Source organism: Merops nubicus, unplaced genomic scaffold (assembly GCF_000691845.1).
Source record: "Merops nubicus isolate BGI_N331 unplaced genomic scaffold, ASM69184v1 scaffold22022, whole genome shotgun sequence".
Taxonomy (NCBI): Eukaryota; Metazoa; Chordata; class Aves; order Coraciiformes; family Meropidae; genus Merops; species Merops nubicus.
This window is the reverse complement of record NW_008593127.1, coordinates 12,315-21,204: the sequence shown is the minus strand read 5'-3', so window position 1 is coordinate 21,204 and position 8,890 is coordinate 12,315.

Genomic DNA, 8,890 nt, shown 5'->3' with positions numbered 1-8,890 from the left:
CTGCTGTGAATGTGGGTTATAACTGATATAATGTTAACGTACAGAAAACCAATCTAATAAAGAAAATAAAACTTTGTATATTTGTTAATGAAGCAACAAAATGTCTTAATCACTTGTTTTGATCTTTCTCAGCCTATAAACAAACGAAAAACTTAGGTTGACTTTATTCCTGGTTAGAAGCTTCTTATTTTAATACTGATAGAGTTTGGTTTAAAAGTCTTTAAGATATGCCAGATGCCCAGCTCAGTATAAGCTTTATCTTGAGCTGACATAAAGTGGTAAGTATGGAATTTCAGTGTTCTGGTGTCAGAATTTCCATTTATCCAGACAGTAGGATGAGATAGTATCAGTCTTAAGTGTCATCTTATAATATGATCTTATCTAGATGGCCACTGAAGTGTTCCTTAATGTTCTTTTGGGATTTTCTTATGTCAAGGCAAGACATGCCTTATTTACTTTGCAGGTGTTATCTGCTCTCTTGGTTTCACAAAGGGATTCTGAATTGGGTGGGGAGTGAAAAGAAGGTTATTTAGACCAGCTTGCCACAAAGCTAAGTTTTAGATTTTTCCATTGTGGAAGGGAGATAAAATAAACATAAAAATGGGTGCCATGCTAATAACTGGATTCGGCACAGCAGTGTTTATCACTTAACTGTAGAGCAGTGCTGGTTGTTCTGTTTGATAACATTGCTTTGCCATGCTCAGCCTGGCTCATCTTCCCAGAGGACTAATCACTGCCTTCTGAAAAAGATTTTGCAGGCAGTTTCTACCTGAGAGCTGTGGGAGCTCTTCTAGCTTTGTTTAATGATTTGGCACATTTGTTCACTTGTGTCATTTTTTCACTCCACTGTTTTGGTTTTCCTTATGCTCTTCTGGGCAGATGTTCCTTTCAAAAGAGACTAGTAGGAAGTGTGCTTCAGGAACAGAAATGCTTCCGAAAAGCAAACTTAGTGCTAAAAATGTTTCCAGGTCAAGTCTGGCTTCCTGTTGCAGAAGTTAAAAAGTTTCATATAATGTTGGTCATAAATCTGTCAAGTTCTATTTTAAAGCCAGCTTCTTTGTCCTCATTCCTCTTGTTAGATGTCATTTTTAAAATCTGAAAGAAAAAAACCATCTTCATATACTGCAGTTTAATATGCTGCATAAATTTAATTTATGATGAAGAATACACTAACCTTGTCTACAACCAATTGTTCTTTTTCCTTTTTTGCTTAGTCTTGGAATAAATTGTCTGCCATCTTGGGCTTCAGTTCTTAAAGATGCACAGTCCCAAGGCTTTGGTCCTCCCTAAAAAGAGCAGAACATGCTGCAGAGTCTGTACACAGCACGTTGTCATGCCAAGGACTCGCGTAGTGTGGGGGAGAACAGCTCATCACTAGGAGCTTACACCAGGCTTGATCCTGAGGTGGTCGTGTGTGATTCTGTTCTCCAGTTTAGTATATATTGTACGTCATTTTCACAGCTATTTTTTGCAAGATCTTGCACAAGTATGTGGCTTTTTCTGTGCCCTTTGTAAGGATGAGGAGTAAGCTAGGCAATATTTGAGGTGCGAGTATTGTTTGTGCCTGCGTTTCACTCATCATAAAAAGCTCAGGCTGCGAGAATGTTGCATGGGCACTATCAGAGTGTTCAGTTATGTGATAAAGGGTTTAATCTCTTGCCCTTTTCTACCATCTTGCAGTGCTGCTTATCACAGGTCAAACTGTGTTAAGAGCACTAAGACCTTACCTGGCAGCATATATGGGAAGAATTCACAATTTAGGAGTCTGTTGACAGTTCACTGAATGAAAATGTGCATTGCTGGGAAAAGATTAATTTGGTCAGAAAATTTCAATTTGTCTTTGGTTGGACTTTGCTGTTGCTATTCCTTTGGAATTTGTTTCTTGCCATTAAAGATTTGTAGGTGCTGCATTTTTTTAAGCAGTAACCAAAGGTGCCCGTGGAGGGAATTTCAGTTGGTTTTGTAGGCACTGTGACACTTGTGAGCACCAAGGGGAAGAGGAATACAAGACTGAATGCTGTGAATGTTAAACTCTTCTCACCCTAGAGACAAAAATGTTCTATTTACTAAGTGTATTCAAGAAGGAAATGTGCTTCTTAGCACTCTAATCCCATCACTGGTGACAAGGTAAGCAACGTAGATATTCCGTTGCTGATTTCTAAGGCACAATCAGATATGCTGTATAAATGTTTGTGAATTTGCGTTTGGTATCACAGTCAAAGGGGTCATTGTATCTGATGGAAATAATGATTTGAGAGAATATTTTTTAGTATTTCACTGAGCTAAAGAGTCTAAATCCCTATATATAAATTAGACATATCTTTGACATTTTATCATTTTGTAATTGTAAATATTAGACTTTTCACAGTAGGTAATTGCTTTATTTTCCCAAGCTGCCTTAGTCTCCAAGGACAAGTGATGGGTGAAGTAGAAGCCTGAGTGCCTGAAGTTTTAAAGAGAAAAAAGTATGTGCTACAAGTATAATTCACTTAAACTCCCTTTTTGCTGCTGGGTATCTAATCTCTGATAGAGCCACAGTGAAAAATGCTGTGGAGGAATTTGAAAGGAGACTTGAGTTATAACCTTTAAGAAAATGCAGGGCACTTTCATGGTAAGTGAATTTTCTAATTAAAATGTTAATTGGAAGGATTTGGTCTTGCTTATCGAGGAAAATGTGGTAACCATTTTTCACTGTTGTTTGCATAGCCATGTGATATTAATAATTTTGTGTGGTCTTCTACATCTTCTTAATGAATGAAAACAGAATTTTCTGAAGTGGTTTGGAATGGGAGATCGGAAATTCCTACCAAGGATGTAATGCAATAAGGATAATAAGTTCTGCCTATGAAGGTTAAGAAGCAGAACTCAATCCTAGCTGTAAGTTTCCTCTATTCCTCTAAAATCCTATCTATTCCCACTCGATAAGAATTAGAAAGTTTAAAGGGCAAAGGAAAATGTAATTAGAGTTTAATTTCACCTGCATTTTTAACATGATTTTAAGTGTAAAAAACAAAGCAAACATTTACCAGTGCAAGTCAATATTTTCTGTCAGAAATACCTGAATGAGACCTGAGCTGTTGTTTTCAAAGAGAAACCAAATGTCTGCAGTACCAAGATACAAAAGCTAAGTATGGTTTGCATTTTTTTCTTTTTACCTTCCAGCATAAGACAAGACCTTTATATCATGAAATACAAGCAATGACAACTGCTGACAATGCCAAGTGCAGTTCAACCTGTTGACCTCTTTCTATCTGGACCTTTTTCTCATGAACGTGCAATAATGCTTGGGTAATTTTCTGCCAATATAAGGAAGCAACTTGCATTAGCAGAGTAATGCATAAGAAAAATACAGCTGAGGTGCAAAAAACCCTGCTGTAATCGTGTCTGTTGGACACAAATTAAACAGCAAGGCTGATGCACTGGAATAATTAGAGATCAAACCTGCCATTTGGCCAATTCTCATTTACTGAGGTGTCAAGTGTGATGTGTAACCTTGTACCAGTGCTTCATCTGCAAGGACACTGTGCCCAGCGGGACATGCTTGTTGTTCTCGTGCTGCCTTTATTGGGGAAGGAAACCAGCAGCCCCCCAGGTCTGGGCTGATGATGTGGGGGTCATTTATCTGGTTTTTTTTGTAACCCAGTTCCTGAAACAGTTAATGAGCAGCTACCCCACCTTCCCCCACAATGTATATGTTACAATTCTAAAATGTAAAAATAATCAGGTACAAACCTTCCTGAGTGTTTATTAAAGGATTTTGGTACAAAATCTTTATTTCTACAGGCTGTGAATTTTTTCTCTCCGTAGGCTCTTTAGAGCAAGCACCTGCTGTCTGGGTTTAGGCTTGAGGGGAGGTGGGCTAGAGAGTGCACTTGGGTCCCCGCTCTGCCCACAGCCATTCTGTGCCTTAGCTCAGGGGCATAACTTCCAGCACAGGCTTCTTGTTTCCAGCCTCTTCTGCTGCTGTAGCCTCTGAGGCTGCTGAAAATGGATGGAGTTCATTTGTACAAGGTACACCTACACACTGCCATTTATTTTCGTAGCAGCAGTCATTGGATTTCGTTTTGTGTGTTCAGACTGCAAGCTCCAATTTCAGTTCTTCTCCAAGCTATTAGTCACTGTCCTTTGAGCCTAACTTTAGGAACAAGTGGAAAAGTTCATCACTGAAATGCCTGAAGTAAAGGGATTTTGCTAGGGGAATGGTCCAGCTGCAAACTACTGTTGCTTCTGTTCATCTCTAGATTGTCTGTGTCTCTGAATCAAGTACCTGGAACTAAATTTTAGGAGCTGGCAGCTTTGTGGATTTTCTGACTACTTAAAAGGTAATTCAAAGCCTTGTACCTTCTGCTATTTGTGTGCCTTGCAGGCAAAACTCCTCGTCACTTCTCTGTTTCCAAAAAGCGATCTGGAGGAGAACAATGTGGCAGAAACGAAGGAAAAACTTGGCCCTCACATTTGTTTTCTGAAAACTGTCCAGAGTGGTGAGTGATTAGTCTTGTTTGGGTTTTAGGGATTTATTTTGGGGGGAGGGGGAAGGTCAGGGGTTGATGATTACAAGTTATCTTTAGACATGATTTAAAGGTATGTTCCCATCTGAATTCATGAATGTGCAGCTACTCACCGCAGTGGAGGCTGGATGAGAGTTTTGGTTATAGATACTGTGTGCTTACTGGTTGTTTGGACTCTTCTAACTGCCTTGATAGGACTATTGGTAGCCTAGCTATATGGTGTGCACATTGTAGGCTGTAGTGCACTAGGATAGTTTAATGTGTGGGGATTTTACCTGGTTTGGGTTGGTTATGTTTTGGATCACTTGCAAGGTTCACTCCTTTGCTGAAATCTCCTTCCTATGAAACAAAGGAGTTGTAAAGGCAGCTGCATAGCTCTGCTTTCAGCTGCTTTTCTGCTGACAGATCTCTGAGAGAACTCTCAAGTTGGATGAAAGAATTCACGCTGTCTGGAATGGAACTTGAAAACTAGAAAGACAGTATTTGAAATTCCATGATTAAGTATCAAAATGAGGATTGACATTTTCCTTAAAAAAAGGAGGATACTGGTACATTGCCTTGGTCAGTGTTAAAAGATTTCCAGAGGTGGCAGGGTTGGAAGCCTGTTTCTCTAGGGAAGTGTTGGTGTGGTGGGAAATCTGCACTGGCTTTAGCATAACTCTAACTCTGCTATTACTTCTTCACAACCTCAAAACAATTGCTTCCTAGCTTAAACATACTGTTGGTAAGCCTGTAGTTAACAAAGCTATATCTTTGTTTTGCAACCTCTCTGTAACTGTGTATCCAAAGTGTATCAAATTTTTTTCCCAATGTGTGGAGCATCACTTGAGACATAACTCTAAGTTGAAAAGGAAAACTAAATCCAGTATCATTTGCAGGTGCAGAGAGGATTCTGTTTCTTTTTTCTATGGATCAGCCTTGTTAGAGCTTATTTGCTTCTTGTGAAAAATCCCTCCTTTGTGCTACACTATTCAATACTCAAGTCAGAATTGCCATCAGTGTGGCACTTGAAAAATAAATATAAAACCCTCTGAATGTCTTTTAACCACCCATTGAATAACTTGTCCCCGTTCTTAACTCTTCTCAAGGATAAAAATCAATCCCTTTTTTTTTTTTTTTTTTTATGGATGCTGCCAGCAAATTTGTGGCACTGCAAGATTTATTTCCCATTTTAAATGAAGGCAGATCTTATTAGGTGGCACGTGACACAAGTGGAAAGGTCTGCTATGAATTGGCAGCCAGCATCCCTTCGACCCAGTGGGCAGCTTGATTTCCTACCTGTGCTGGCATGGTGAAATAGTAGCTGGGACTGAGCCTGAAAGAACAGGGGAGTGGGGCCATGCATGTCTCGTCTGTACTGGACTTGTGTGTGCATTTGTCTGTTTTCTCCTGCTTCTGCTGCATGGCTGGCATAAGAGGTCCCCCTCTCTTAAAGGTGGTGGATCAGTAGTTTTGTCTCTAGTTTCGGTGCAGTTTTGACCCTGCAGAAACACTGGCAGGGAACAAGGGTGGCCCTGAAGTTCCATCGATCCTAACCTCTGTCTGACCTTGATCAGTGTGCTTAATTTCATTGTGCCTCAGTTCCCTGTTCATTATTTAAGAGCACGCACAATGGGGCCCTGTTTTCAGCTGTGTTACTCCAATAATAATAAAATTTCCCAAGCATAAAGGAAAGATTTGCAAGCCAATGAGTCTGTCACATTTTAGAGTGCTGCATAGTTTTCAGAATGAGAAACATTTTAATATGAGTGAAGACAAGGCACTTATAGTACAGGAACATTTAAAAACTAGATGATATCCTCTAAATATTTTAGAATTGAAGTAAAATAAATAAGTTAGTATGTTTCAGCTAAAGTGCTCAGATCATTTTCTGCATGCATTATTTTGTCAGAAGAAAATCCAAATAACAAGTACTGGAGGAGAAGAGTCACAATTTGCAGAAAATGGTTGTGTGGAAGGTGAAAATCTTTGCTATCTCATTAAAATGTCTACTGCATGTTTTCTACCCAGAGCAGGAAAACACTAAGGTGTCTTAAATGGCTCATTCCTCACTGCAGCACCTGCAGAGGTGCCAGATGGAACTGATATACGGTTCCCTGCAGCTCTGTGCTGCTCTGTGGGCTGTGACATTATTTGGGCATCTTGCAGCCACCTGCAGCTACTGCCATGCATCAGTAGGTACCGTAACACACATCCTTCTCCAAAACAATGCTGGAGGACTTATCTGTATTATTCCAGATGTAAGGCTTCTGGGGTGCTGTACAATCTTCTATCTCTCTTTTGCCAAAGAGAAGAAGAGGGACCGAAAAAGATGGTCTTCCCCACCCTCCCTTTATGGTTAAATAGGTTTTATTTCTGTCATAGATGGGATTTCTGAGTTTCATATTTTTTCTATTGATTAAGAGCTTGAACAAAATCTTGTCATTAGCATCTTTTCAGTTTTAAAAATACAGTTGGACCTCTTAGTCTTTATGAAAAATTACACCTAGGTGGTCCTTTTTTCAAACTTTTTCCAGAAGTACAGCATTATTCGTGGTTTTGCAATGCTGAAAGTTGTCAATTCAGAGTGGGGTTTTGTTGTGCTTAATTTTGTGCAGACATAAAAGACAAATTGGGGGTAAAAATTAGAGCTTGGAGTTCAAAACAGTAAGACCCATAGAACAGGAAAGGAAGGAGTTTTGCCAAAGAGTACTGGCACAGTGTGAAACTAGGTTTCTTTGGTCAAAACTACTGAATTATATCACTTCTTTATAGCCCAACCTGCCTTTGTAAGGGGAGATGAAGTCTTATTATTTGATATCAGTGATAAAGTCTGTTAGGACAATGTCACAGAAAAGTCACACAGAAGGAATGTAACTTGCAGTAGCATATTTCATAGAAGTAATAATTGAAGAATTACAATCCTTTGAAGTAAGGTGGTGGTGGGGAACAGGCTGACCTTTGACTTGTCTGTACTGTGGGTGTACACTCCACCTCTTCCTAATCCTTGGCTCGCATTGCAAACTGATACCAGCATGGAAACAGTGGAGAGCAGGACAAACTGTGTTAAAACCACATAGCTGACCTTTTGCTTCAGACACAGCAAATCTACTGTACAAATTCATTTAAAAATTGCATTTAGAAAGTACAATTTGTAACTGAAACAAGCTGACCATAGGAGTATGAAATGGAAGAAGAGTAAAGCGAGAGGAAGATGATGGTGTCAGAAGTGGTGTTTTTACATGAAGCACACTTGTAGGTTAGATTTGGGGACCCAGCTCTGAAGGTGGTTTGGCACATACTGTCTTTTTGGTTAAGTGTGTTCTTATAATATGCCAAGTTGTTTGGTTTTGCCTAATCAAGGCTTAAATACTGTGTCTGTTGAAAAGAAAAAACGAAACTGGTACATATCCTGGGAAATCATTACATCATCTTGATGCAACGCATCTAGTAACTAACAATTACTATTTTTTTCTCTTTACTACAGAATAATACTTTTAAGAAGCCTGACCACCAGTACTCCTGAAGAAGACGTTTTGAGAGTCCCCTGCTGGAAAAGAGGCAGTTTTTGGTTTTGTTTTTTTTTTTGGTCATATCTCAGTGATTCTAGGCAGTTTGGCTACATGCAGAGCATCCCAGTGGTATGCCTGGATGGAAGAACAATTGTGGTCACCAGTGTGGGAGCTGTAAGAGCATCACATGATTATTCTCCTGAAACAGAGTAGATAAAGCATCCCCAATGCTTTTAGAGTCAGGGAAGTATTTTATAATTATAATGGACAGTGGTAAGATGACTGGGCAAGGTGCACGTATGGTTCTGGCTACCTCTGTCCAGAAGGATTGCCTTGAATGGAAACAGAACCCAAGAAGGGCAGTTAAGAAGATCAAGGGAATTGATTAATCTTTTTGTGAAGAGAGATTAAGGGTTTGGCTTGTTCAAAATCTAATCAAGGTCAGAAGAGAGATTATGAATCTCTACTTAAGTATTTGGGGTAGATAAAAAGAATTGCTTCAGCTGGAAGCTGATACAATTGTATGATCAAATTATTATGACTGTATGATGACTACAGTTGTGTTAGCAACCAAAAGTAGAGTTTTCTCCTTATTTGAGGAAGGAGTTGTGTGTTCTTCTGGACACAGTATAGGGAAAAAGAACCTAGATGGCCTTAAGGTGTAATTTGAGTTCTTGGAAGGCATTGTATAACTGAGCAGGAGAGTCTAGGGACAGGAAATTAGATGAAGTCTATAAATACCTGAGGCTTATCTGTACCTAAGGCAAGAGGGTTAAAGGCTATTGGGTGACTGCTTTCCACACAAATATTTGCACTGTACCCATCACAAGTTTTTGCTGGTTACTGGTTGGGGCCAAAAATTTCACTTTTCCCCCTCCTTCAGTACTGTAA